We start from the raw sequence: 15601 nt of genomic DNA, 5'->3' as shown, positions 1-15601 counted from the left end.
TTTTGGAATTGTTTTCTCACTTAGGAGTTTCCCATCTGACAGTTTTCCTATGCTGCATGATTTCAGAATAATCTGCTTAGCTAGACAAACTGTAAAGCTGAGATGGAATTAACACAGCATGAACTTGCATCCAAACTACAATCTGTACTGGACCTTGGCTTGCTAAAACACGTAGCCCCCACTACTTGCAATTATATTTTTATTGCTGCTGTAATCTTTATACTGTTCAGGTAGAGCTAACTTACATGTAGCTGGGGCATTATTTAGCCACGCAAGTATCTTTTAGGGAACTGAGGGTTGATTCACTGATTTTCCTGTAAGCTGAGCATAAAAAAGAAATAGCTTTTTCTTCACAAAGCTCCTCTGCCTTTGGCTTTTCCTTCCCAGACCTCTTCCTGTGGCATTTCAGAGAAGCTAGGAGCTTCAGCTTCCAGATTGCCTGTCAGGGGGCATTTGTGCTTATAGAAAGGAGACAAGGCCAGGCTCCCAGCCCAGCCAGGTCCCTTAGCACCCGCTCTGTGTGCCTCTCTTAGCATTTTCCCCCTTCAGATATCTACCTCAGGCTGTTATTTTTCCAGGAGCAAAAGAAGAAGCAGTGAGTTTGCCCTGTCATTGGTCAGCTGTTGGACAGCAGTGCTGTGTATCTCGGGTGCATTCACTTTGCTGCAGGGTGGGAGAACATGCCCACAGCACGGTCCTACCTGGCCTGCCAGGAGCCCAGAATGTGACACAGAGCTCTATAAGGCTACACTCTATTGCCTGGGCTCAGTGGGTGTCACAGCCCCAACACAAACTGAATTAAAGGATGCACATAGGAAAGCTTCCCCTTAATGATCATTTCTGTTCAATGCTCATAAATTAGAATACAGATGACACTCTTCCCCTGTTACACATAACAAGTGTCATGCAAATATTGAGGCTTTTAATTTTTCATAAATGATTTGAATAAGCTCCAGATTTTTGAAAGGCACGGATCTTTTTTTGCTAGAAATTATCTGTGAAAAAACAAAGCAGAGTTATGAATCTCAACCTTTGCTTCTCTTTCTGCATGTATATAAAATTTACACCTGCATCCATCATACCCATTAATGACTTAAGAGGAGCAGTAGGTAGCTTATGCATGTGGGGAGTTCAGGTTGTTTCCCTTCTGTTGTCACTGTCAAAAAAGTTTTGCATAGAAGATGAATCAGGTGAGCTTTTGTAACAAATTTTAAGGTCATAGAACAACATGAGCTTTTGTTATCCAAAGTTGCCAAATAACTTTTCTACACATAGCAAATAGCAGAGGGTGTAAATAAGTGAAAGGAAAGCATTGGCTCCATATACCCTTTTCTGTATTGGCCATTCAAAACTTGGATTTAAATTTTGTGAGTCTATGGGAGGTGTGAGCTCACTTTATTTGAATGATTTTAAAATTCCGGTTTGTTTTCTTAATGCTATAAACACAAGAATTCTTTTTTCTCTGTTCTGCTTTTCAAGGGCCATGTCCAGCTTTGTAAAGCAGAATAACTGCACTGGAACATAAATAATCTTAGAGCACAAGTGAGTTCCTCAGGATAGGAGGTGTGGATAGGAGATGGGCTTAGGACTTGGAAGAGCAGCATGCTTTTTTCCCCTTCTCTTGCTTGCAGCTTGATTTCAGGTTGATCTTTGTCTCCACCACCCTCTCTATACATAAGCACGAGCTTGGAGAAGGCTCCATCTCTATAGCTAGGACAAGCAGTTGTACCAAGGCAATGGCAACAGTCTGGTGTGCCATACCCTATGATATGGGCTTTTAAACCATTATAAAAGGCATTATAGCCAGCTTCTGTGTCTCTAGTTAGGGATTAAGCTAGATTCTGTTGTATTAAATGTTGCCAATAAGCTTATGCATATAAATGACCTAGCATATTGCAGCCTTTTACTGCTTGTGATGCTGTAAAAACAAATATTCTTGTATTTTTGGAACCTTGTTTAAACATTAGTCTGAGTGGAAGCCTGGCACTGCTACTTTGTGCACTGTATTTTTAAATAGGCATAACTAACAAATTGATAATAAAATGGCTTCAGCCTGGACTGTTTCTACTTCCAGCCAGTCTATAGCAACAGGGAGTGTACAGGTGCTCTCTTTAAGCTGTGATTTCCCTGTATGCCACCCCTGAGCCCAGACTTGCTTCTTTAATAACATACAGCTGTTGCCTTTAACAGCACACAGAGTGATAAGAAAGGTGCATTGGATCCAGGTATTGCAGCAAATTGATGCTATTATCCCACTTGCAGTACTTCCCTGTAGGAGCAGGAAGCCCAGGACTTGGGAAACACAGGCTCTGACTATGGAGGGATTTTCTTACCTTCCTTCAGTGCTGGAGGAGGTTGGAGGGGCTGGTATAGCTTGCTTCCTTTGCTGCTTTACAACTCCCAGGGGGTGTTCTAGGGTTGGTTCTTCCCCAGCTCCAGTGGTGCTTCCCCAGCTCCCGTGGTAGGACTAAGCCCCGAATCATCAGAGTGTGGCTTTAATAAACAGGCAACACTGCACCCAGGTAACCTTTGAACCTGTTGCAAGGCAGGTTCAAAGGTAAAAAAAAAAAATTTTCCTGATCAAATATAAAGAGCAATTTTGGCTGGTTAGAAATGTTAAGCATACAAGTCTTGCACAACAGTGTTAAAAGAGAGCAGTGCATTGAGAAAACCAACCCCAGCTCTGTGAAAGCTCAGCCCTGGGTTTTTCATAGGGCTCTCATTTACTCCAGGTGTGCAGGGGCACTGAATAAGTCTTGCTTCACTGAGAAAAGGAGCCTCTTAGATTGTACTTTGAGCAAGCAAACATATTCCAGTGTTTTTTACCAGATGCTTTGTGTAGAGTCCTGTCCTTAACATGTCCAGCCATTGAGGCACAGGTTTCCCTTGCAGCTCCAGGGAAGGGTCTGTGAAGTAGGCACTCCTTTGGGGTCAGGGCTCCCAGCCCCTTTGGGATGTCTGGGGGGGCTGGTTATCTCACCACAGTGCACCTTCCCTTTTGACACTGTGCAAAGGTTAGTGCACTTGCTCAACTGCCAAGTAGGCCAAGCCTTTTTTGTGAGAGATTTTTTTTTGTGTTGGTTTAAACAACTGTGGTTTTGGTTTGGGTTTTTTTGCCTTCCTCTGTATTTGAAATGGGAATAAGAGAGCACCTATGCTTAATGCTTCTTGAGAAAGACAAGTGCTTGTTGTGAGGCGAGGTATGCAGGCTATGCTAGCAGTTGGAGCTTCCTGGCTTTGCTTCCATAGGCTGTGGATATGATCTTTGGAAGACATTTTCTGCACATGATCCAAGAGATAGGGCTAAATAGCAAAGTCCTTTCAGCATTCACTTATTAGAAACTATCCCAAGGAGGGTAACAAAGATGGTGAAGGGCCTTGAGGGGAAGCCATATGAGGAGCTGCTGAGGGCTCTTGGTTTGTTCAGTGTGGAGGAGACAGGGGAACAGCTTCCTGGTGACTGGTTCTTCTGTTTGGTGACCAGTGAGAGGACCCAAGGGAATGGAAGCTGTGTCAGGAGAGGTTTAGTTTAGATATTAGAATGAGGTTCTTCACCCAGAAGGGGTTTGGGCACTGGAACAGGCTCCCTAGGGAAGTGGTCACAGCACCAGTCCTCAGAGAGCTCAAAGAGTGTTTGGACAACGCTCTCAGGCTCTTGGTGTGACTCTTGGGAATGGTTCTGTGCAGGGTAAGGAGTTGGACTCGATGATCCTTGGGGATCCCTTCTAACTCAGAATATTCTGTGATTCTGTGACTGGTCAAGATGATGAAGCTTTTGTTGATCTAGGTCTGGTTTGTCTGGTGCTGGAATTCAACTCCTGTATGATATCTGAAGAGTAAACTAATACTAACACTTTTCACTTAAGACCTTAAGTTTTCTTAATTGGTGTAAGGGAACTTGCCTGTATCAGTGGATATGAATTAAAGTGAAAGGACCTGTGCCAACACAGCATCCTAGACCTTCTGGTTGCAACCTCCTCTTAGGTGTTAGAAAATGTCAGTTTAAGGAGGATTAAAGAAAATTAAAAGGGAGGGTTTTCCAAACGTGGTGCAAGGAGGTGACACCAATGTTGAAGTCTCTTGGCTTCTGTCTGTGGTGCATCTTGCATGTGGGAAACAAAGCAGTTGATTCAAGGTTTTCACAAGGTATGCAACAGATACTAATAATTACTAGTTGTGCAGGTCGCCATTCAGCCTAAGTGAATATTGCATCATCATCTCAAAAGATCTGGAGTGACTGACACCATCTGTGGCTTTGGCTCCTAGCTGTGTTTTATAAACCAGTGGGGGTGGGGGAGGAAGGCGGGGAAACCTAGCAGAGTCACTTGAGAAGGGAACAAAACCTGAGCCAACTGTGTGCATAAAGCTGTAACTGCTTTTACTTCTCCACCCTTTCTCTCTGGTACATGAAGTAGATGACATTTTACCTCATTTGAACGGGAAATTTGTCCAAGTTGTGGTGTTTTGTCGTCTTTCACCCATACAGTTTATTCCTATTGAATTAAAACTATTGATTAATTCACTGTTAAAAACTGTGAACTGACACTTGGAACAGTGAGTGGGTCATCCTTGAGTCTGGCAGGGGAGGCTCTTGGTCAGATATCCTGCTGAACTGCTAATAGTGGGTAACCTTTTTCAGCTTGTTTTGAAAGCAGGTGTGAAAAAATATATAAGTCCTGGAAAACAATGGACTATGTTCTGTAGTGCAGGCTTATCTCTGCACATCATCTGTGTTCCTTGTGGTTTGCAAATCAGTGATGCTGTAGTTTGTGATCTCAATGAGCAAAGCTCACAACCAATGACATAAAATAACCTAGATCAGCTGTGCAAACGTCACCTATATCCCAGTTCTGAAAATGAGGAGCTGAAGGCAGACCCACAAACACCAGGTGTTTTTTTCATAAGATTGAAAAAAAAAAATAAATCAGGTAATGAAAATACTAATTTTTCCCCTCAAGACTTAAGAAAATGGATAACAAGTGCCATGATGAATTCTCTGTAGGATAGCAGGGGTCCCATGAATTTTAACAGACTAGTCATTTTTTGAAGTCTGAGCATGTTATGTCTCAATATTTATTCAAACTATTACTTTTTGACAGAAGTGTCTGCATGCACGGGGTTTTCAAGATGGTGACAATATGATTTTTCCTTTGCTATTTGTTACAGGTGACAGAAAGCTCAATAGCTTCCCTTCTTTGTTTAAATCCACCTTCTGTGCTGATCTAAAGTATCACTGGTTCAGATTAACACATCTTTCAAATGTAATCATTTGCCCCTTGTGCAATTCACTTGTCTCTTGAATAATGAAGAAAGAGACCAAAAGGGAGCAAAAGAAATTTAAAAGAGTGTGTCTTCCAGCTTTGTTCGAGCTCTATTGCTGAATGCAGGATTCAGAGGTGTATTTTAGATACTTGCTAATGAACATACAGCTTTAGGATATCCTTGAATGCTGCTTAAAAGTTATTCTTACTGAGGTTGTGCAACCAGTCTGAGCCATGAAAGAATGGAGCTAAAGGTCATTACTACACAAAGCTGGAGTTTAATCACTTCTAGGTACCATATAAGAAGCCCTTTTTTTTTATTGGTCTTGTGAAATCTACTCAAATGCAATAGGTTGTTGAATGATAAACACAAAATAAACTCTAACACCTCAGCCTAAATAGTTACCCATACATAGTAAAATTTGGGGCCAGGATATTATAAAGTAATTTTTTACTGTGTTAAAACATTTGTGTGAAAGGCACTGTATCATTCAACTGTTTTAACAATTAAGGAGGCTGCACATGTATTTGCAGTTGCTCCATAGTGCCCAAGAAGAGCTGCACATTATTTTTGTTGCAGGATGTGGCTGCTGCATAAAAGTGAATAATCTGAGTGAATTTTCTGCTTCCATGTTACCATTGACAATCTTGCATTCTCCTCTCTTCATGCAAAGTAGAGTGGTGTGTGTGCCTGTAAGAGTTTATGGTTTTAAAGCAGACAAAACAGAATGTTGAGATAACTGTAGATGTTAAATACATACAAGTATGAACTGGTACTCTCTACCTTGCAGGGAAAAAAAGCATCAGATTTCTATCTTGACCTACTGACTCTGAGCATAACAACTGACAGATAATTCTACTGATTTGACTGGGAACTTTTTTAAATTTTATAGAGTGTATTTACATTGGTATATTTGGGATCAGAATTTGTCCTCAAAAGACTAATTCTTCTAAGCTCTGACACAAAATAAATATTTGGCATTGATCTCTTCTGTTCAACCTGATAAGATGCATAAATGATCCAAAAACTGAAGCTACTGATTCATTTGCTCAGTAGTTTTCAAAGTCCAGTTCTCTTGTTCCACTTACACTTTTACTTGAACATTTTGCTGTCCTGCCAGGATAAAATGTGGGCAGCATAAGCAGAGTGAAAGTTTACGAACAGAGACTTTGACTATTGACCATTCAAACTGGAAGTAGGGAGATGGAGCAAATCTTTCCTAGTGACTTTAGACTTTGGATTTTCATACTAATAAAAGGAAAAAGCTGATGTTCAAAGTAAGCAATACCTGACGTGTAATATTTGGATGAGGAAAGTTTAAAGACCACTTGGATTGCTTCTAAGTGTTATCAGTGCTGTAATTTCATTAGGTGGCTGAATTCTTATTGAAACAACTAAATTCCAGTTTTTCTTTTCAGGATAACAAGCTTTTTGATGTTGCAGTGGTAAATACAATGGTTTGCTAAGATGTCTATTACAGTCCTCTATGTGTTGTGTCTTGGACCTCATCTGTCCACCTGTGCTTAACAGAAAGGATAAGCCCTGGAGTTTAGCTCTTTTTGTGATATTCTGAGGAGCCTTGAGCTCCATCTCTAATTTAGAAACTGTCTAATACAGGGACTCTTTTTTTCTTTTCAGGCTGAGATAATGCCACTGATGTTGGTTACCAATAATTATAAACCAATAGAGGTTCAGCCTTTAAAAATGGCAGGTCTTCTACTTGCAGATTGTTTTAGAAACAATGCAGAATGCCTGTAATTTCTGAAATCTTTTCCCTTGATCTGTGCTTCAGCTCAAGCCTTGACTGAGTCAGCTTTGCCCCAGCTAAAGACCAGGTTAAATATAAGAAGTTCAAGACATTGTGAGATTAGGTGTTCCAATGCTTTCATGATTTTATTCTCTGGTTTTCATTAGAAACATAGATTTAAAAGACCAATGAATTAATGCTGTTGGATCAGTACTGCCATGGTCTTTGATTTCCATACATATTTCTTTAGAAATCTGTGTAAACAGACCATTGGAACTAAATTTTAGAAGGTTTTTGAGATCACTGTCATGCAAGATCACAAAGAGAAGAATTGCTTTGTACTGAGAATTTAGATTTTAATTAAGCCTCTCTTGTTGAAGTTGCTTATGTAATGATTAAAGCACTTGTATTTTGGCACCTAAAAATAGGTTCAGAAATGGAGAGACTGTGTTTGAGGTAGTTTCAATAGCACATGTGGGTTTTCAGGGTTGTACAGATAAAGAATTTTCAAATTCAATTTTGTTCCAAGTGAAGCTACTGACTTTGAAAAAGCTAATTGCCTGACTAAAATCCATAGTTGTATATTGCAGTTCAGGGGAATACATTGAGGAAAAAAGGTAGTGATATTCAAATTGAGGCAATCAGTAACCCCTGGGTCATGTTTAGTAAGGGTTTGGAGCAAGGTGAGTACATGACTTTGCATACCTGATTCAGTACAGTGTGATTCACAATCAGTGTGTGATATATGGGGTTGTAAATGCTCCAATGCCCTTCAAAGGCATTTCCTCTGCAGTCACTGCAGTAGGTTTGCCAAAGGGATGGATCTGATGCTTTTTAATTGAGCTACAGCAGATATGATTGTCAAAAGGTACTGTAGGAAGTCATGACAAGTCACTAATCAGATGTGTCATGGTGAGCACTTAAGTACAGACACTTGTTGAATTTCCATTGTGTTCAGTGTAACTTCTCATGTGTTTTAAAACTAACATTTTTCCCAGATTTTTTTTTGACAGAAAGGATCTGCAATAAACTGTAACAAGAACAGGGATTTCTCTTAGGTTAGGATGGCAGCAGAAGTGTGTGCTTTTCTGTCCAGGAAGAGAATCCTACCCGTGCTGTATAATACAGAATGTTACTTTTGGTTGAGATGGAGAAAGATGAGCACCACTACCACTGAGGCAATCTTGCACTTCACTGTTAGTGGTACTTGCTTCATCCTCAATTACTCTTCTACTGCTGCCACTTGGTGACAGCACCTCTCATTGTGCCCTTCAGTGCCACTCCTGCCTATCAGTGCTGCAATAGCTCTTGCTCTGGTGAACCTTGCCAATGCTTTGGTTAATGTGCCAGACACCTCTGAGCTTGTTTGGGCATCTCAAGCACCTTGGAATGCTTCCTGCCCACATGGCAGTGAGAAGCAGGGCTCAGTTCTCCGGATTGCTGTCAGCAGCCATTTCCGACCAGTCGTCCTTAGGTAACTCTAGCCCAGCTTTTGTTTATGATGATTGTGTTTGCAATGCCAGGGAGTCTTCTGATGCCTTCACCTGTCAGGTTCAGCAGGAGAATGTTTCATCCCTTTTGGACCAGGTTGCTCAAAGGTGGAGTTTCTGTTTCTGTGGTTTGCTTGCTTTGCCCTCCAAGTCCTGGGTTTCTGATGTTTGGGTATTTGAGAACAGTGATGGACCAATGTCTCCCCAGTTTCAGTGGGAAATGGGAGAATGCTGGCATGGGAGAAATCTTTGTCTAATTTTTGACTCAGACTTGTACCTGTCTTCTTTGGTAAAACCCAGTTTGACTGCTACTTTCCTGTAAAAGCTGTGTTCAGTTTCCAGGCTTTTCTGGAGGAGTGCTTTGGTGTAAAACTACTGCTCTGAGGAGCCAGGAGGATTTTGTCAGGGGTTCTGTAAGCCTCTGTCATTGTTTCTTCTGTGTCTGAGCTCACAGGTTACTGCAGGGCATGCATCTCACTTTCTCCCTCAGTGTAAAGTTCTGAAATTCTTGTGATGACCCCATGCACCTGCCAGTAGTTGCTAAAATGACATGAGACTTTGGACAGCAAGCTGGGAAATAGGGCATGGGGAGGAGATTGAAAATTGCTGCCTCTCTGTAAGTCCTTTGTGTAAGTTAACATAGTGTTAACAGTTTTCCTGTGTCTTCTCATCCACTTGTGGTGAGAACTTCCTTTGATATAGATTGCCTTGTGCCTGTGCCAGATCTGGGAGCATAATTCCTTCTGCTGGGAAGCTGGTACTTGCTGTTAGGAAATGGGATGGAAGGGGGCCTGTTTGGTAATCATAACAAATGACAAATGGGTAGCACTTAACAGCAAACCCAGGCAAGTAGTGCTCTTCAGCTGTACTGAACTTGAGTCAGCCTTTTTTGCAGTCAGCTCTATAATTTTCTCTGATGAGTAGCTGATTTCTGTCCAGGCTGCTTCCCACAAAATACTTTCTAGAAGACCTCAGAGCTATTTAGGAAGAAGTTTTATTTGGTCTTCAGCAGTTTCAGAAAGCTGAACGCTATTTTGCTTTGAGGATCTTTCAAACTTTAAAAAGCAAGAGAACAGTTTTAGCTTAACAGAATTGCTTTTTTTTTTTTTTTCTGAAATGCTGAAGCAAAATTACTTCACTAAATTTCCAGCTGGGCTTGGGTGTTTTGCAATATGATTTGCTGCAGTTGATACCAGCCTTGAGAAATGCTTTAACTAGTCAGAAGCAGACTGTGTTTTCATCCCCAGTCGTGTACCTCCTGGGGTGGCACTTCAGGCACTGGATCAGGCTGCCTTGAGTACCTTTTAAGCCTGAGGCAGCACTGCCAGGATTAATCTCTGTACCATGGGATGTTACTGTACTTGAGGCTGCTTGGAGCTCCTGAGTGTTTCTTCTTCTTTGGCACACAGCCTGTTCATTTCTCAGCCTTTCAAACACAACACCAACCATGGTGTAGTTTGCCCCAAAACTGTGCTTTGAGCTTCTCTGGCAGTCTGCCCACAGCTTTAGATGAATTTGCTCTGACTGCAGTCACAGCATTTTGACTCGCTCTGTAGCAGTCCAAAGAAGGTGCTTTCTGGCAGAGGTATGCAATGAAAATGCTGGAAAATATTTCTGCAATACCACATCTCTGTTTATAACTGGTAATATCCAGCTTCAAATCTTCCTTGAGGAAATGATGGCATTTAAGCTGGGCTCATGTCCTATAGCACATATGGAAGTCTGTCTCTGTTAGCAGGAGCATGCAATAAATGCTGTAAATACTATAAATGTGAAATCATTATCATCAGTGAGAAATGGATGATTAATTATATGAACTTTAGGCAGCTGATTCTGAACAGCAGAGGAACACTTGAAGAGAGTTAAACTGTCCAGTCACTTTGTAAATACTAAGAACTGCTAGAATGTAGTAAGCAGTATCTGTTCCATGTGCTGTGCATATACTCCACGATAAAGACTCCTTTTGTGGTAACACCCTCTGTTGTCCTCTTCTGGCTGCTGACATCCCGAGCTTACTCATGTTCCAGCCCATGGTGTGGAGTGCAGATCATTGCAAGACTTCCTCCTGAGGTGCTGTCATGTGCCACACTTCATTTCATACACCCACATATTGTTGTAAAACCTTTGGTGCAACTAATATAGTTAACTATTCCATATTAGGGTAATACATCCAGATCCTATCTTGTTGACCAAATGTCAGGAAAGGGTCCCATATTCCCACAGAGCAGGAGCTACTATAGAAGTCGCTTGACTTCAGCCTCCCAACACAGCTGGAGGACAACCCAAGGTTCTGGAGATTCTGATGAGTGCTGGAAATGATGAGTCTTTCTTTCCTTTCCTTTGCTTCTCTTCTGTTTCATTCAAAAGTGGTGCACACTGGTGATTTTAATTTTTTTTAATTAAGTTTTTGCAAGAAGACACATTAGGAAACACTTCTGTAACACCCAGATGGATTTCATCTCATTTGCATTTTCATCTCCAAATTTTGCAATCTGTGTTTGTTTAAAAAACAAAAAATTTATTAAAAAAAAGGAAAAAAAACCACCCCAAGTCTAAGGAGGGATATCCAGGCAGTAGAACTGATGGCTTCACTTAGCTCTGTGTAGTCACTAGGGTACTTAATATTCTGTAGTACTACTTCATTATTTGAAAAAATAGCATCCATGCCATTGTTGGGATCCTTCTTTTTATCCTGCGGGTTGATGTGCTATTTTCTTTCTTCCAGTCTTGCATTAATTCCACATGCTCTTCAAAAATACATACCAGTATACATTGATTCATTATCTCACATATTTCCAAGTATCAAATAGTTGTCATAGAACTTAAGAATTTAGAATTTTTATTTCTCCTATCTCCATCCCCTTTCTTTTTCTCATCTCCACCCCAAAAGCACAAATGCACCAAGCAAGTGGTCACACAGTAGCTGTTAGTCATAATTGGTGTACGTAAGTAGATACTCTAGAGAGGATATTCCTCACAAATAAAACCATAAAAATCCCCTAGCATCTTTTAATGAGCTTACTATGAAAGATCAAAACATATTATGATACATGAGAGAGCAGAAGAGATCAACCATATCATTGAAGTCTTAACTCTGAGGCAACAGGGAGTTGTTAACTTCAGCTAAGCACCTTTGCCCAAGAAATGGGTACAGCAAGCAAATTTTTAAATTTTTTTTCTTTAGGTAATTTTTGCCTTAAGTCACTTACCTCTTTCAGTAGAATATCAGTTGTTGTTTCTTTAATCTCCTTAGCACTGTTGTTAGCTTCCTCCTTTTTGCCATTCAATCTGCTTACTCAACCATCTTTTATACTGTGACAGCTACACCCTCACGTAATAACAACTTGTTTTTGTGCAGTGCATTCACCTCAGTGATTTACCCAGCCTACTCTCAACCTTACAAACCTGAAAACACTGTTTTAATGGGATGCTGTCTACCCTCTAGTTGTCTAATCTATTAGTGATATTTTCTTCTGTGATTTCAGATTACTTCCAGTGTGGCTTCAAGGATCCATAGCAAAGGGTATAGATTTACTATAGATCAATATGGTAAAGAATTTCAGTCTGAAATTGATTTTTCCCATTAAATTGAAATGATTCACAAAAGGACTTTCTCAATGAATCCACTTTGACAGGAGAATTTCCATAAGCTTGTCAGACATCAAAACTTATCTAATGGAGGTTCAGTGTCCAGACTTAACAGAGAGTTTGAAATTGAAGTAATGAGTTTCACCCAGAGCCCTTGTGATTGTTGTTCCTAATCATCTTGAAACAATGCATTTGAATGACTGCCAGTTACTTGAGTTTTACCAGAGTTTGGGTGAAGTCCCTCTTGGTTCTTCCCCAGCTTGCATGTCCAGAAGCTCGAGCAGTTGCCTGCAGAAATTGTTCTTTTCTAAAAAAAGTCTCTCAGAGACACCTTGCTGTCATGTTTAACACACTTTCAATGAAGCCCAGCTAGAGATTGTCCAAGAGCAGCTAATGCAGCTGTTCCTGCTCTCATCTGCCTAGTGGGGCTCCTCTCAGGTGGCAGGGAGGGATTAGCAGTTCCCTGGGCTGGTGCAAAGAGCACAATGAGCTTCTGTGGAAGAGTGGTTAGCTTTCATCTTGCAACATTTTTGTTTGCTCAGTTACTTTTCTTTCATTCCTCACTGGCCTTTTCCCAAGTCAAATGATTTTTTATTTTTTTTTTAATCAGAGACTTGAGAGCAAAACTTTTCATCCCCTGGATATAAATCTTGATACAGATATACATCATAGGGAAAAAAAATATTTTTGCTGATTGCCTAATAGTTACTTAGGTAACACATGGTCCCATGTAGTTAATTCTGTCTGCTGATTTGGATTACTGTCATCTGTTGCATCCTTTAACTCTCCTGCAAGCTCCTCAGTTTCAGTATTCCCTTTCAGTCAAGGAATGTCAGGCCAAAAACACAGAAATTTTTTGTTTGATCTAGGTATTCCAGTATTATAAAGATCAGCCATGTTTTGGTAGAGGAATTTAGACAAATATATGTTAGTTAAAGAATTGCTAAAAACACATAACTATAGCTTTTTCTGGAGCTTAATAGGTGCTGTGTGAAAATCCTTCTGAAGCTATCAAAGTAAGGAATGCATTACATAGTACTATAAAATATGCCAACAACTGAAGTCTGTGGGAGGCCAATAAATCCAAGTTGACACACAAGAAATAAAATAAGTCAGTGGCAATTGGAATTATTGAATATGATAGAACAATTCAGAGTTGCCCTACAGAATAACTTTTTCCTTTTTATTTTCTGGCACAAAATAAAACGCAAACTTCTTGTGACCATCTTTAGAGCACTTCTTTTTTGTCTTCTGACTGAAATTTCCCTGTGTTTTGGCATGGTCAGACAGTAAAGCTGGACAATGTCCTTCTCTGACACATCAACAACACTGAGGAAATATCTGTTATGTCTCTGAAATTCCTGAGTGCTGTGATTCCTTTAGAGATAGGCCATGTACCCAGACAGGAGCTGAAACTGCATTGTTGGCCTTCACACAAGCCAGCAGCCCAGGTCTGGCTGGCTGGGAGGGGGTGAGGGTCCAGGTACAGTGGAGGGTAAGGACTGCCACCCTCTGAAGCACAGTGGCACATCTGGCACAGTGTGGGGAAAAAAATGTTGATGCAATCTTCCTCCCAGGTTATTATTAACCTTTGAGTTTTATTTTATGTTAGCTATGGGTAGTTGTGATTTGTTACTGTGTGTCACCAGGTACATAATAAATTGCATATCAGAACCCTTGAATTTATTGTATTGATTTTCTGTATATATGGACTTTCTCTTTCCAATACAGATAAAATAAATGCAAAATTTGCAAGTTTTCTCAATTCCCAGAAGTATCAGCTCAATCTACCTATTTATTCCTTGATTAATAATCTGTTGGTCCAGTAACAGTCCCCTCTACTGGAATGAGTGCCAATTTGATATGACCCCCTGCCATGACCTGCTCATGATGTTCTTTACATGTCAGATTTTCTCAGTTTGTAAAGGGAAGATTAAATCTTCCAGATGAATCAGTTACTGGTCTTAGAGTGCTTTGAAGTATTCACTATAAGGTGCTAGCACAGAAGTGTTGGGCATGGAGACAGTGAGAAGTGCTCAGAATGTTCTTATCAGCACTGATTAATCACCATGTAAATTTATAGTGTTGGGCAAACATTTCATGGTGATAAGATGTCTGTTTTAGCATTAGACCTTTGCTTTAGCATTAGGCCTGAGCTTTAGTGCTCTCCAAGCTGTAGGATCTATGTACCCCACTTCCTGTCATGCCTTACTGCATCATTTGCACTCTGCAGAATGTGCTTATGGAAAAGGAAAATGAAATTTAAACTTTCAAGATCTTCTCAAAACATATTTCAGGGCCATGTTGCTGACAAGTCTGTGCTACCTATTGTGGATTGTCTTTTTATAATAAAGTTAATTTAATATACATCCTGATTGTCCGTGTCTGAGGAGTGTTGATGTGCTTGCTCCCAGAAGAAAAATGCTGATGTTATTTTTCTGTTAGGAGCAGGTGAGTGTAAGCAGAAGAGTAACAGGGATCCCTTCCAGTGGATGCTTTGTGTCACAGTGTGTGATTTCTCAGAGAGAGAGGTGGTCTGTGGGAGGAGGATGTAAATGTGGATGAGACCACATGCAGAGAAAACTTAGCAGGGAAGGAGGTACAGGCTGCCAAGAAGCAATCTGGGAAGGCTGGAGACTGGTTGCACCCCAGAGCATCAATTTGCATTGCAGGTGGGCTTCATACCATGGAATCTCACAATATTTCTCTTAGAACATAATAGGTTCTAATATACCTATTAGGTTCTAATACCTATTAGAACAAGAGCATATCTAAGATAATTTTTTTTAAAGAGGTATGCTCTAGGTTTTCCCTGAAACAACAAAGTTAAGAATAATGTATTGGAAAGCAGGGCTGATCTCTGCTTCTCAGTGCAGCGTAGCTTCAGATAGAGCTCAGGACACTTCTCAGCTTTGTGTGCCTGACTGCCAGGCTGCAAGAATGACTATTTATTTCTTGGAAGCCACTGAACATGACCTTTGTAGGCCTGCAGTGATATGCTACATGAAAGGGCCATGGGGTCCAATCCATCAATAGCTGTTTTTTTTCCCTGCACATGTGAGCTGCCCTTTGGATGGGAATAACTTGAAAAGACTTGATCTTCAGTACAGAGTGAGAGGTTCACTCCTAATACAGACCATGTACATCTATGGGTGTGTTTTGGATGTAGTGAGCCATTATACTGTTCTGAAGTAGGGTTTTTCCTTGTCCCTGACTTGGATGTTTAAACAAATGTCATGGATTTACAGAATAAAGAGATAAAGTTGGTATTTAAATGAGGATTAAGACTGGGGAGTTTCTATACATGGCATCTGGATCTGGGGCATTGATGTGTTTATATTGTGTAATGTATTGCCAATTCTGGCAGCACGTGCACTGTTTACCTCAGTGTGCTTCAGAGCTGAGATCCCCCTACAGAAAGGCTTTCATCCCTGATGTGCTCCCCTCCTTGCAGGGCTGCCCTAGCAGGGGTTGCACAAGGGGGGCATGTCAGGTCAGACCCAGCCTGGCATCT

General features: G+C 40.7%; 1 protein-coding gene across 2 annotated transcripts in view; it reads right to left on the bottom strand.

The window, feature by feature from the left end:
• The window catches only part of ACSL5 (acyl-CoA synthetase long chain family member 5), a 29923-nt gene extending 18087 nt beyond the window's left edge, over positions 1–11836 (bottom strand). Inside the window, exons 1-2 of one of the 2 annotated variants that reach the window (XM_009087183.4) lie at positions 11709–11836; positions 2334–2535 (exon numbers count right to left, since the gene is read on the bottom strand). The gene's annotated coding sequence lies outside the window, so the exon portion shown is untranslated. Of the gene's footprint in view, positions 1–2333; positions 4171–11708 lie in introns of those variants that run through there. The other variant, XM_050976485.1, reaches the window with a different exon arrangement.
• Between the last annotated feature and the right edge of the window lie 3765 nt (positions 11837–15601).

This window comes from Serinus canaria, chromosome 6 (genome assembly GCF_022539315.1).
Source record: "Serinus canaria isolate serCan28SL12 chromosome 6, serCan2020, whole genome shotgun sequence".
Lineage (NCBI taxonomy): Eukaryota > Metazoa > Chordata > Aves > Passeriformes > Fringillidae > Serinus > Serinus canaria.
Note: the sequence above shows the minus strand (reverse complement) of the source record. Positions and strands in the feature narration are given on the sequence as shown.